Here is a 13,150-nt window from a genome sequence, read left to right as displayed (position 1 = left end):
AACTTGAGATGGTAGTGTAATGCACTTCAATAATAGTGGAAAGCAACAAAAACCAAATCTGCGGCAGGGGGGGAACAGAGGGAGAGAAAGAGACAGAAGACAGAAAAGAATAGACAGAGAGGGCTCCCCTAGGTCTGATGGTGTTCTAGAGCAACCAGCACGTACACGGGTATATATCCCAGGTATATATATATATATATATATATATATATATATATATATATATATATATATATAACCTAGCTCTAGTCACTCTAGAGAAGCTTGAAATGTAAAATCCTTGGAATTTAAAATTATTATCCTTGGAATACAAAATTTGCATTATTCTTACAAATAATCCCTCACCTACATCTTCTTTAAACTCTTCACTTAATTTAGCTTAGGTTATTATATTTTATTTGCATTCAGTGAGTTTTGACTCTAGCATGTCTTTCTAAATTACTTTAGCCTGGACATCTGCCTTCTGCCTCTACAGAGTGTGAAACGTTCCTTCAGGAGTCAGGGAAGAATCTCATCTGTTTACTTTATTATATAAAATTATTTTGCCCATATGATCTTGACAAATTCACCTCAAATTTGCAGGATAAAACTTTAGCAAACCATTTTCTCACACTAAAATAAAAAGAATGTCTGTTTCAACAAGAGATGAGAGAAATATTTGCTCGGTAGTCTCTATATTAAGGGCCTACAATGTGTAAAACATGTCATAAATATCTGTGGAGGGTAAAATTTTATGAAATTTAAAATGAACTCTACCTAATCCATAATGGGATTATTCCACATGCAGTTGACTGAGGGGTAACTGAATTGTTGATATGTCAAATACTTTTACTTAAAAAATAAAACTTGGAACCTAGAAGCATCACTTTGGAGACACTAGGTAGAATTTAACTATGTGCACAACACATTCAAAATCAAGTCAGATGAGATAGCTCAGAAGTTTGGTTATTTATTTTCTGTGTTTAAAGCCTCTAGCAAATATGTCTAAATTCAAACTTGAGGAGAATTAAAATATTTATTTTTTTTTCCATTGAAGTTTTGGGTTTCCAAATTGGTCATTTACTATGCTGCATTCCAGGTGGCTTTTTTGAAACATCTCTTACACATTCATATTGCATTAGAAAACACATGGCAGAAATGAGTCTTTTGACTAGGGAGCCAGCAATAATTTTTCAATGGCAGACAAAATTAACAAAATTACTTCTTGAAGGAAGCCTCTCTCTCATAGTACCGAACCATTTATGGTCACAGAATGGACTTTCTTCATTAAATTATTTGTGATACTCTCCAGGCTGTTGACCTACCAAGAGAGTTGTACTAGCTATTTTTTTAAATGGATATTTCATTGATTTAACATATGTTGGACATTTATGCTTGCATTTATTTTACTTAATTATAATCCCTTTGAACTTTTGCCCTGAGGTAGTTTTAATGTGAAGGCCCAAATCTGAAACTTTTAATGAAATAAATAAATTTTCTTAGTAACATAATATTTTCCTGGAAGAATAAATATGTTTCTAAAAATAACTTACTTAATCATAGGTAATAACTTTTGTTTTGAGATAATCAGCAGAAGTTTTAAATAATTTAATGTATGAAGCAAGCCCATGTATACCTATAAACACAGTTGACATATACATCGGCGTATACACACATAAACTCAACAAATATTGTTGAGTGTCTACTATGAACTTGTAACTGGAAATATAACAGCGAACAGCTAGTTGTGGCTTCACTCTCACCAACCTCATAGTGGGGATACATAGGAAAAAAGTTTCAATAAGCAATATACACGGCAAAAATAATAGGGAAAAAAATGGGGAAGGGGGCTATTTATCAATGCACATTTATTTAGCTACAAGTTCCTTCCTGATGTATTTCTTGCTTTCCCCTCTAGTCACATCTGTGCTCATTCATGATTTTTAGAAATAAAATTTTCCTTTTCTAACCATACTCAAATATTGCATCAAAGATACAATATTTCATTCTTCCATATCTACATACACACTATTTTTTATGCTTGGAATGCCCATCTTTCCAAATCCTATTCTCCCATGTAAAGCTCAGGGTTTTGTTTTTATTTTTTCAACTTTTGATGGAAATTGGTACGAGACTTGCCCTCCAACCAAAAATATACAAGGCAGCTCTTTTTAAACGTGGGACAATAGACAGAACGTGATCCTAAAGAGAAGAGAAATATACAGAGAGCCCCAAGATCACCCCAGATCTCTGCTTAAAGCCATTTTATTACCTTAGCAGAGGGAGAAGGTGCTGAGGTAAGGGAGAGAGAAGGGAGTTCAAGGCTGCTGAGCGAAGTGGCTGGCCATGGGGCCTGGGTTTCTGAAAAAAGAAGCTAAAGAAATATGGCTTCAGAAGGAAAGTTAGAACCACAAGAAGTAATAAGGAGCATCAGTCAAAAGTAAAAATATAGCATTGATCACCATCTGACCTATTCTATGTTTACTTCTTTTCTTATATTTTCTGCCCTTGAGATAAGCTCTGTGAAGGCAGGGCCTTTTGCCTCTTGTGTTCATACTATATCCTTAGTATAAGAATGACTCATGGGGTGCCCGGGTGGCTCAGTAGGTTAAGCATCTGCCTTCAGCTCAGGTCATGATCCCAGGGTCCTGGGATTGAGCCCCACGTCAGGCTCCCTACTCAACAGGAAGTCTGTTTCTCCCTCTCCCTCTGCATCTCCCCCTGCTTGTACTCTCTCTCTCTCTCTCACTGTCAAATAAATAAGTTAAAAAAAAAAAAATAAAAAGAATGACTCACACACAGTACATGCTCAATAAATATTTACTGAATTGGGGCGCCTGGGTGGCTCAGTCATTAAGCGTCTGCCTTCGACTCAGGTCATGATCCCAGGGTGCTGGGATCGAGCCCTGCATCGGGCTCCCCGCTCTGCGGGAAGCCTGCTTCTCCCCTCTCCCACTCCCCCTGCTTGTGTTCCTGTTCTCGCTATCTCTCTCTGTCAAATAAATAAATAAAATCTTAAAAAAAAAAAAAATTACCGGATGACCAAGTGAATCTCACATAACTGGAAGTCTCGGGATAGGGCGAGATCACAGAAAATAAAAACTGTGACTTCAACTTGGTCTTCTCTGATTCTCTCAGGTCAATTTTTGTATATGTGTCACTCAGTTCTCAAGCTGGCCTTTCTTGTGGCCAAAACATGATTATCAATAACCTCTATCTAGGATAGCATGTCCCCTTGTCTTTGCAGTGGAATAGGGAGAAAGCCACTCTTCCATTTGTGGAATAAAACTCTTCTCTTCCGGTGTTTGGGCTGCATTATGTCAAGAGTCAATACATGGAATAAAAATAACCACTGTTGGAATGCCACGCATTGACTGGATTAAGTCTCAGTTCCTGAACCTGTCACTGGTATGGGTGTTGAAATGGGATTAGATGATTAGATTGATCAGGATTAACATCTGGGGCTGGAAATGGAGGGAGGAAGACTGGAAACCTGAAAATGTAAGGAGATGATGGATGCTGTGTAGGTAACCAACATTGTCCATTATATATATTTTTTATTTCACACCAATAGATTCAAAGAATTTATTCTCAGTAGTGTAACAAACATCAAAATAAAATCTTCTAAAAAGAGTAATTTCTTTATTGCGTCAGGCAGTAGCTGGTTAGAGGCGCCTGGGTGGCTCATTCGTTAAGCGTCTGCCTTCGGCTCAGGTCATGATCCCAGGGTCCTGGGATCGAGCCCCACATCGGGCTCCCTGCTCAGCAGGAAGCCTGCTTCTCCCTCTCCCACTCCCCCTGCTTGTGTTCCCTCTCTCTGTGTCTCTTTCTGTCAAATAAATAAATACAATCTTTAAAAAAAAGTAGCTGTTTAAAATGAGAAATGGGTGAAGACACTTTAGGGAACTTTCAATTGGCCTTTAGAACATATAAGCTAGTAAGTATTGGGAAAAGAGAACTGGATCTGTGCTTGTTTTCAGCATTGTATCTGTAGTCCTAAACACAGTCCTTGGCACAAAGAACACTTTTAATCAATGAACATTTGAGGAATGGATGGATAAATTCAGGTGTTTGTTTTTTTTTTTTTTAAATGTTTTATTTATTTATTCATGAGAGTCAGAGAGAGAGAGAGAGAGGCAGAGGCAGAGGGAGAAGCAGGCTCCCCGCCTAGCAGGGAGCCCGATGCGGGACTCGATCCCAGGACCCCGGGATCATGACCCCAGCCCAAGGCAGACGCTTAACCATCTGAGCCACCCAGGCGCCCCAGGTGTTTGTTTTTGTATAGAGAAAACCATAAGCTACAGGAATGCACCTTGCTTCCAGGTAGGATTGTCTCTAAATTCCAGTTATGCGTATGAGTTAAGGTTTATCAGAGTAATTCTAGAAGAAACAAAAAGACAAAAGACTAGGGGCTTAAAACCTACTATCTTGCTATATGGTGTTTTATTCACTGTATATATTATTTGTCAGTTTCCCCCTCTTTTCCTGCTTTTCTTGGGTTATTAAACATTTTGTATTAATCCATTTTTATCTCCATAGTTAACATACTATTTATATTTTTTCATATTTTGGTGGTTGATCTATGTTTAGTATCTCTTTGGTTAATCAGTAGCTTATTTCCAACAGTATTATACACTGTTTCATAAGTAGTGTAAGGACCTTATGACTGTGTATTTCAATTCCTCTACCCAGCCCTTTGTGCTATTGCTGTCATATACTTTATTTTATCCCTGCTATAAACACACAATACATTGCTGCTATTTTTCCTTTTGACATTCAGTTATCTTTTAGAGCAATTTAAAAAATGATTTTACTTTCATTTATTCCATTCCCAGTTCTCTTTGTTTCTTGGTAAAGATTCAGATTTCAGTTTGATATCTTATTCCTTCTGCCTGATGAACTTCCTTTAACATTTCTTGTAGTATAGGTCTGCTTGCAATGGATTCTGTTTTGTTTGTCTTAGAAACCCCTTATTTGTACTTCTTTCTTGAAAACTATTTTCCTGGGTAGAGAATGATGGAAGGCCATCATTCTCTACCCAGGAAAATGGATGGATGATAAATATATATATATATATATATATATATATATATATATATATATATATTTAATTTGTAGTTTCTCATGAGAAATCAACTATAGTACATTTGTTTCTCTGATTGTCATCAGAGCTGTTTTAAACATTTTCTCTGTCTTTTGTTTTTAGCATTTTTTAATATAATATGCCTAGGTATTTTCAACCCCCCTCCCCCCGCCTCGGCACCGCACCAATCCTGAATGGGATTATTTATCCTATTTGGTGTTTTTGAGCTTCCTGGACCTGTCATTTGGTGTCTATGATTAATTGCAGAAAATTCTTGGCCATTGGCCATTATTATTTTTAAACATTTCATCTGTTTCATTTTGTCCTGATTCTCCTTCTAGGATTCCAGTTAGATAATTGTTGGATTTTTTATATTGTCTCACAGCTATCAGATGCTTTGCTCTGTGGTTTTGTTTGTTTTTTTTTTTGTTTTTCTCACTTTTTTTCTCGTTGTGGTTCAGAAATTTGGGTAATTTCTGTTCACCGATTCAGATTTCCTGATTTCTCCACGGTGTTGAGCTTACTACTTAGCCCGTCAAAGGCGACCTGTGTCTGTATTACTATGCTATTCATTTCTAGCGTTTCCACTCGATTCTTCTTTATGGTTTCTTTCTCTCTGATGAAACTAGCCATCTAATCTTGCACGTTGTCTACTTTTTCTGTTTCAGAGTAGGTAATACATTAATCATAGTTATTTTGAACTCTCTGTCAGATAGTTTCAACATCTGTGACATATCTGAATCTGAAGTTTCTATTAATTGTGTTGTCTCTTGGAGGGTGTGTGTGTGTGTGTGCTGCCTTTTCATATCCTTTGTAAGTTTTCATAGAAAGCCAAATATCTTGTGTAGGAAAGTAGAGGCTCAAGTAAAAAGTTTTTGTGCTTGTAAATAAGCATACCTCTCTGTCTGCTAGGTTTTTAGCGTGGAGGTTTGTGTTACTCTAGCCAAGAGTTAGGCAGTTTTGAAATTGTATTGCCATGTTTGCCTTTAGTGGACCACAGTTTTCATATTTCTTTAGCAATAACTTGGGTTTAAAATGGAGGCTGGCTTCCCAAAGTTTTTCCTCAATTTCTACTCTACCTTCACATTCAAGCTTCCCTCTTGTGCTGTATCACAGAGAGGGCCTGTGTCTTGCAACTTATCCAGCAATATTTCATTATCACTTTGACTTGCTTTTTAGCCTGCAGGCAGGCAGTAAAGGAAGGAGTCCTTGGGTCTCCCAGATGTGGCTTTCAAAATGTCCCTGCTCCTCCCCCAGCTATAGTTTTTGTTAAGAAAATCCCCCTGTCCGATCTTTAGGACTAGAGGATTTTTGTTGTTGTTCCCTTTGCCGGGTACAATGGGTGTTCATCAGGGCCCTAAGAACAAGTTTTGTTGCTCCTCCCTCTGTAGATTAAGACTTGTGTTCCATAAAGGAGATGGGGAGAGGAGTGGGAGTAGGAAATTGTTTCTTGCCCATTTTCAGTGTCTGCTTTCCTTCCCAGTCCTGTCGGAGGGAAGCTGTCTCCAGACCATTCCTCATTTTGCCCTGTTAGCACCTGGTGTGTTTCATGGAGAAAAAGGCTGCTAGAGTGTGAATGCCCCTCTCTGTATCTGTGCCCCCCCAAAAAACTTCACCTTCTTTCATCATCCTGCACTCCGCCTCTGATGTAACAGTTATTCTAGCTAATTCCCAGTGGTATCCGCTGACTTCTGCTGTACGTAAGCAAATGCTTGCATCTTCTCCCCCCTGTAGGTAAATGTCTCTCGCCAGTTCTCTGGTGAGTTGTTTGTCTTGCAATCTCAGCTTTCTACTGGTTTCATAACAACCTGCAAATTGACAGTTTGTCCAGCTTTTTTATTTCTATAAGTATAGGAACAGTACTCCTAGCTTTCCGCATCCTGCAACAGAAACAAGATTTCAACAAGACTAGAGAGAAAAATATTTTTAAAAGAACTGCACATTGTGCCCAAAGGTTCCATTTTCTTTAGAAATCAACAATTCTATTTATTTATTGTGAAACTTGTGGCTTAATACAAATGAAAATGCAAACTCCATTATAAATATATTGAATGAATCAATAAGTCCCATGAAGATGACACTCAAATTTTTAAATTTTCTCTTTAAGATGCCATATATTTAAATCACCTAGACTATAATTTCTGAGCAAACATTTTAGTTTAAATAAAAAATGTCGCTCATGATTTATGTTATTGACTGATTGTTGGGTAGGATCTCTTCTGAAAAATTTGAAAATCTCTAGAAATTATTATAGAAATCGTAACTGAAAGTGAGAGGAAATGACATGAGTTTCAATGTTTTAAATATGGTGGCTGGTTAAGGTCTACCTGGGTCTTTGGCTCCCATGACTAATGTTGGTTTTCTGTGTGACCAAATCAAATGGAATCTAAGAGAAGGACAGACTATGAGTGTGAAGACTATAGTAGGCTGAGATGGCAAGAGATTAAAGTAACCAAATGGTTGGGTAGAAGCAGTAGTACACAGAGAAGGCAGAAACAAGTAAGACATGGCATAAATTGGTGGTTATAATGACTTTTGGGGACTACTTTTTCTTTTCATGTGTAACTCAATTTTTCGTTTTGGTCCCAGACAGTGTTTGGAATTAGCCAACACTGGACACTTGATGTATCTGAGGAAGAAATGTAATCCTTGAGTACCTAGAAAAATATTTGTTGATACTGAGCCAAAATAAAAAAAAAAAATGGGTACAACTTTTCTTAGGCTCAGGTCCCTGCAAACAATTATGGATCAGATGCGCACTCCTTAAATGTGTTGTCCCATCAACCTAATGTTCAGACTACGTGTGTAGAAAATACTATATTATTTATATAAAAAAGTTACTGGAAAATGTTATGTTTTTGGGCGCCTGGGTGGCTCAGTTGGTTAAGCGACTGCCTTCAGCTCAGGTCATGATCCTGGAGTCCCTGGATCGAGTCCCGCATCTGGCTCCCTGCTCGGCAGGGAGTCTGCTTCTCCCTCTGACCCTCCCCCCTCTCATGTGCTCTCTCTCTCTCTCATTCTCTCTGTCTCAAATAAACAAATAAAATCTTTAAAAAAAAAAAAGTTATGTTTTTTAAAAAAAGGAGAAGATTTCAACTGCAACTTGTGGTTTTTGCTTCCTGAGTCTAGTTTAAAAGAGAAACACATAAGAATAATACATCAAATACGAGTTTTAAAATATCATTCTGACACTCCGCTCTCCTTTGGCATGAAGTGCCATAACTGTGTTCATAGGCAGAGCTAAAGTTCCTGGTTTGTTAAAGGAAAGATTGTTTGTCACTCAAACTTGCATAAAAGGCCAAACTTGATTTTCAAAGCTTAGTGAAAGGTAATCAGATGTACTACAATGTGTTTAATTTAGCCAAGAAGTTTTTAGTACATTATGTAAAAACTTAGAGAGAGTGTGAGAGGAAGGTATATTTAGAGACAGTATTTAAATTCAAGCGATTAGAAAACACTAATTTTACCCTCAAACACTGAATTTTACCCTTAAAATTCAGAGGAACCATAAAGATCAAGTCTAATCATACCCAGATGTGGTCCATGGATCAACCCTACCAGAAATACCTGAAAAACATTAAATTCAGAAAATTTTGGCCCATATCTGAGAGCGGATTCAGTATATATTTTGTGATTGCCTAGAAAGTAACTTTGGTGTCTTAACCAGAATTTAGGATGACTACCTATATTCTAATTCTTTAATTTCAATTATGGTCTTAAATTATTAAGCTTTAATGATGTAAGATAGTTATATTTTGGTACAAACAATCTTTAAAATGTTAGGGAAAATAGCAAACATTTCTGGCTTCTCACTATACAATTAGAATTGTTTTTTTCTCACTATACAGTTAAATTGAAGAGAAGTGAGCTTCTGTTCTGTTGCTAATTTGCAAGATCACCATCTAGTGGCAAATTTTTCCCATTGCAAGCACACAGTCCCTACAGCCCAAGAAGTGTGTCTCAAGACTTCATGGCTAGGCAAATCCCTCCGAGACACAAGATGTGGCAGCGTGATTTTGACCTTATCAGGCAACATTGTACAAATGGTAATATTCCTCCCAGATTTATGAATCATGAACTAATAGCTGGGAAAAGAGTAGAGGACACATGCTACATGATTAAGTCATTAAAGGAGAGGAAACGGAATAGATTGTTTCATTGTCTTTTCATTCTGCCCCCTTCATATCGACAGTGTCATCCTGCTACTATTATAAAGAGAAATTACGTGAAACGGCCATAAGGAAAAAAGGAATGAATGCTAGGAAAAAGGAATGAATGCTATGAATAAGGAGAAAGCACTGGAGAATGTTTTATTTGATACTTTTGATAAATTCTGCTTACCTCTTGCAGAACTGGGTAGACAATCCCCCTGAAGCACACGCTATACCCACTTCTTCTCTTTACTTACATTCTTTTAAACCATCTTGGAATCTTCCTGAATAACAGAAATTTATCCTATGGAAATAATGTCAGCTTTTCCAATCCCTGCAATACAAGTTGCAAGCATCATCTAAATTTTGAGGTGCTCCTTAGGAACTTTGGGCAGGTTGGTTTATAGCTGGAGTTGGCAGTCATATACATGACAGGTGGAGCTTGGAGAAAGTACATATTACTTCCTGGCCAAAATTAACACTCGCATTAAGATTCTATTGTGCCTAAAATTCCACTAATAGGGGTTGACTCCCACAAATAAATGTGCTTCCTAGGAATCCCTAATTTTGTCTTCATTTAAGATGTCAACAGCTATGAGATACAACATTTTTTTACATACAACTAAAAAAGGGGAAAAAAAAAAACCTATCAATTTAACCATGATGGTCTTTAATTGTAAGACTTATCCCAATTTCAGAGATGTTAAATTACATTTTAAAAAATATATTTGTATCCTTGAAATATGGTAAATGAACATTCTGGTAATGAGAAAGAATGGAGAATGAAGACTATGATAACATTAACACACATTTAAGCATTGGTGCCAACCAGCAAAAGCAGAGCCCTAAGGAAATGGATCATAGGATAGCCATGTTTTGATAGAAGAGGAGGAAGAGAAAGATAAACTCCAACTGTTTCACAAGGTTGAAGCTTTATTTAGACCATACAATTTGCCTTTGAACCACTCCTTTTAGCAATGTTTATTTAAAGAGGTCATTATTTGAAGTTAGCATACTGAATTCCATAGCTGTTCACCCTTTGGAAAAATAACTGGCTCTGAGAAAGGTTAGGAAAGTTGGGAAGTCTATGAATAAAACCTTTTCAAACTAGGAAGAGGTCAAAGTACAGCCTGATCAAAGACACAGATGAAATTCAGAAGTATGTAGATAAAGGTAAAATAATGAGTACTGGAGACACCAATAAAAAGAGAAATGCTTTCTTAAGTGGCTACGTACGGCTGCACCACTAGGAAAGAGTTCTCAGAGGTGCTGTGGGAAGGACTTGACTCATTCCCATCCATACACAGCAGCAGCAAAGAAAACAAATAGAAAAATGCAGATTCTGAGTTTCAATTCTAAAACAGGCCAACTCACTGAATGTCAGAGCTCGGAGTAGAGGTATGGGGATAGTCTCATTTTCTCTTGGAGCTGGATGTTAGATTTTATGGTAACACGACTTCCTTTTTAACTCAGTGAGTAAAACAAAAGTAACCTAGAAATTCTCTTCTCTCTCTCAAGAAAAAAAAGAAAAAAATATATATATATAACTAAACTAATGCTGGGGCAAAACAGGATGTTACTGAAAATGTGTTTCAAGGGAATAACTGTGCCCAATGCTAGAATTATTCAATATCTACATAATATCATTTGAAAAATTAAGAAAATATTTTCTTTCCTAGAGTATATTTTCTCAGGGTTCTAAAATTTATCATCAAAGAATAATTTCTTTGTGCTTTCATGTGTGTGTGTGTGTGTGTGTGAATTTCAATATTCCAACAAAGTAAAAATGTCCAGGACATAGGGTGTTAACATATTATGCCAGATTCGTTAGTAGGAATCTGATAAAGTTGCTAAAACTACTAAGGAGTTTTATTTGATAAAGTTGCTAAGGGGTTTTAAAACCATGTAGCATGACCACCCCCTGCATGATTGACCCTAGGAAGTAAGAGTTATGGGGAAAGGGAGGAGGACCTTGCTGAACTAAAGCTTTAGAATTTAAAATACGCTAGATGGTCTGCTAAGTATTTTACATACAATCCCTTAATTCTCGTCAGAACATTGTTAAGTAGATATTATTGTCATCTTCATTTTACATAAGGAGAAATTGAGTCTCAAAGATGTTAAACAACTTGCTCAAGTAAGTGGATAAACTGAGTCAATCCAGGTCAGTTTACCTCAAATTTCTATGAAACCACATTAAGATATGTGGGAAGAAAGAAACACTGTACCAGTGGTTGGCAAGACACCAAGTCAAATTTATGTCTACAAGAATATTTTCCCAGAGTTGCCCATAAAGTTATAACATTTGTTGGATTTTAGTAAAATTAGCTCAGATTTTCCAGATTAAGTTTACATCTCTTGAATATTTATGGTAAGATAGGTTATATCACATTCGTTTCATCTAATGCACAAAATAACCTTGTAATATGGATATTTTAGTAATCCCCTTCTCAGGTTCATACATTTGGTGCATAATAGAGCCAGGACTCTAACCCACCTCTTCTGATTTCATGTTCTGGACTTCTTTCAATAAACTATAACACCTCGGGTACCTGGGTGGCTCAGTCAGTTAAGTGTCTGCCTTCGGCTCAGGTCATGATCCCAGGGTCCCGGGATCGAGGCCCGCATCAGGCTCCCTGCTTGGTGGGAAGTCTGCTTCTTTCTCTCCCTCTCCTTGCTGCGCCCCCTGCTTGTGCGTGCTTTCTCTCTCTCTGTCAAATAAATAAATAAATAAAATCTTTAAAAATAAATAAGTAAATAAACTATAACACCTCGAGTGTATGTTTTACCTAGGAATTTTGAAAGACTTTATGAGCTTTTTCAAAATATTTGCTTTTAATAACGAATAGAGCAAGAACATTTGCTATCTGTTCTCCCCCAACTCTGCTTTTGAGCTTTGCACATAGCACATTTCTTTTTTTTTTTTTTAAGATTTTATTTATGCATTTGAGACACAGAGTATACAGAGAGAGAGAGAGAGCATCAGCAGGGAGAGAGGCAGAGGAAGAGGGAGAAGCAGTCTCCCCGCCGAGCCAGGAGCCCGATATGGGGCTCGATCCCAGGACCCTGGGATCATGACCTGAGCGGAAGGCAGCCGCTTAACCATCTGAGCCGCCCAGGTGCCCACATAGCACATTTCTTACCAAATTAATTCATGACTATAATTTAAAAAATTCAAATTCCTGTAGAGAAAAATTACTTTCATTTAGACTTAATCCAAAGCTGATGGATGACCAATCACTACATCACCATGAACATTACTGTTATTAACGAGATAAAGGTTTCTTTGGGAGAATAAGGTAAGTCAGGGAGTTAGTTATACAGAACATCGGCATCTCCAAGAAATGTGAGTTGAGAGTATAGAGTCAGACTATGTCATCCAGCACATTTCTTCACACGTTCACAAATAGTTATTGAACACGCTATGTGCCAGTACTATTCCAGGTACTAGGAATACAAAATATTGAAAACTGCTGCCCTCATGGTGCTTACATCACGTAAAAAGAGACAGACAAAAATGAGATAAACACATAAAATGTATTGCATGCTACATAGTGATAAACACTGAGAAAAAAAGAACAGGGGTGGGCAAAATTTTTCTGTAAAGGGCCAGATAATAAATATTTCTGGCTTTATGGGCCAGATGGTTCCTGTCACAACTACTCAGCTATGCCCCTGTAGCCCAACAGCAGCTCTGGACAGTATGTAAACGAGTGGGAGTGGCTGTGTTCTGACATAACCTTATAAACTAATGGAGCTGGTCGTGTGGGTAGTGAGGGAAAAGCTTTCCAGAGAGAGAGAACAGGAAGTACAAAGGCACTGAGATGGGAGCTTGCCTTGTGTGTGTAAAGGTCACCAAATAGGCCAATGTTGTCTGTAGACTGGGCTGGAGCCAGCAGGCATGGAAGAGGAGGTGTGGTCAGATATGTAAGGCCTT

The sequence above is a fragment of the Halichoerus grypus genome, chromosome 4, assembly GCF_964656455.1.
Source record: "Halichoerus grypus chromosome 4, mHalGry1.hap1.1, whole genome shotgun sequence".
In the NCBI taxonomy this organism is placed as follows: domain Eukaryota; kingdom Metazoa; phylum Chordata; class Mammalia; order Carnivora; family Phocidae; genus Halichoerus; species Halichoerus grypus.
Note: the sequence above shows the minus strand (reverse complement) of the source record.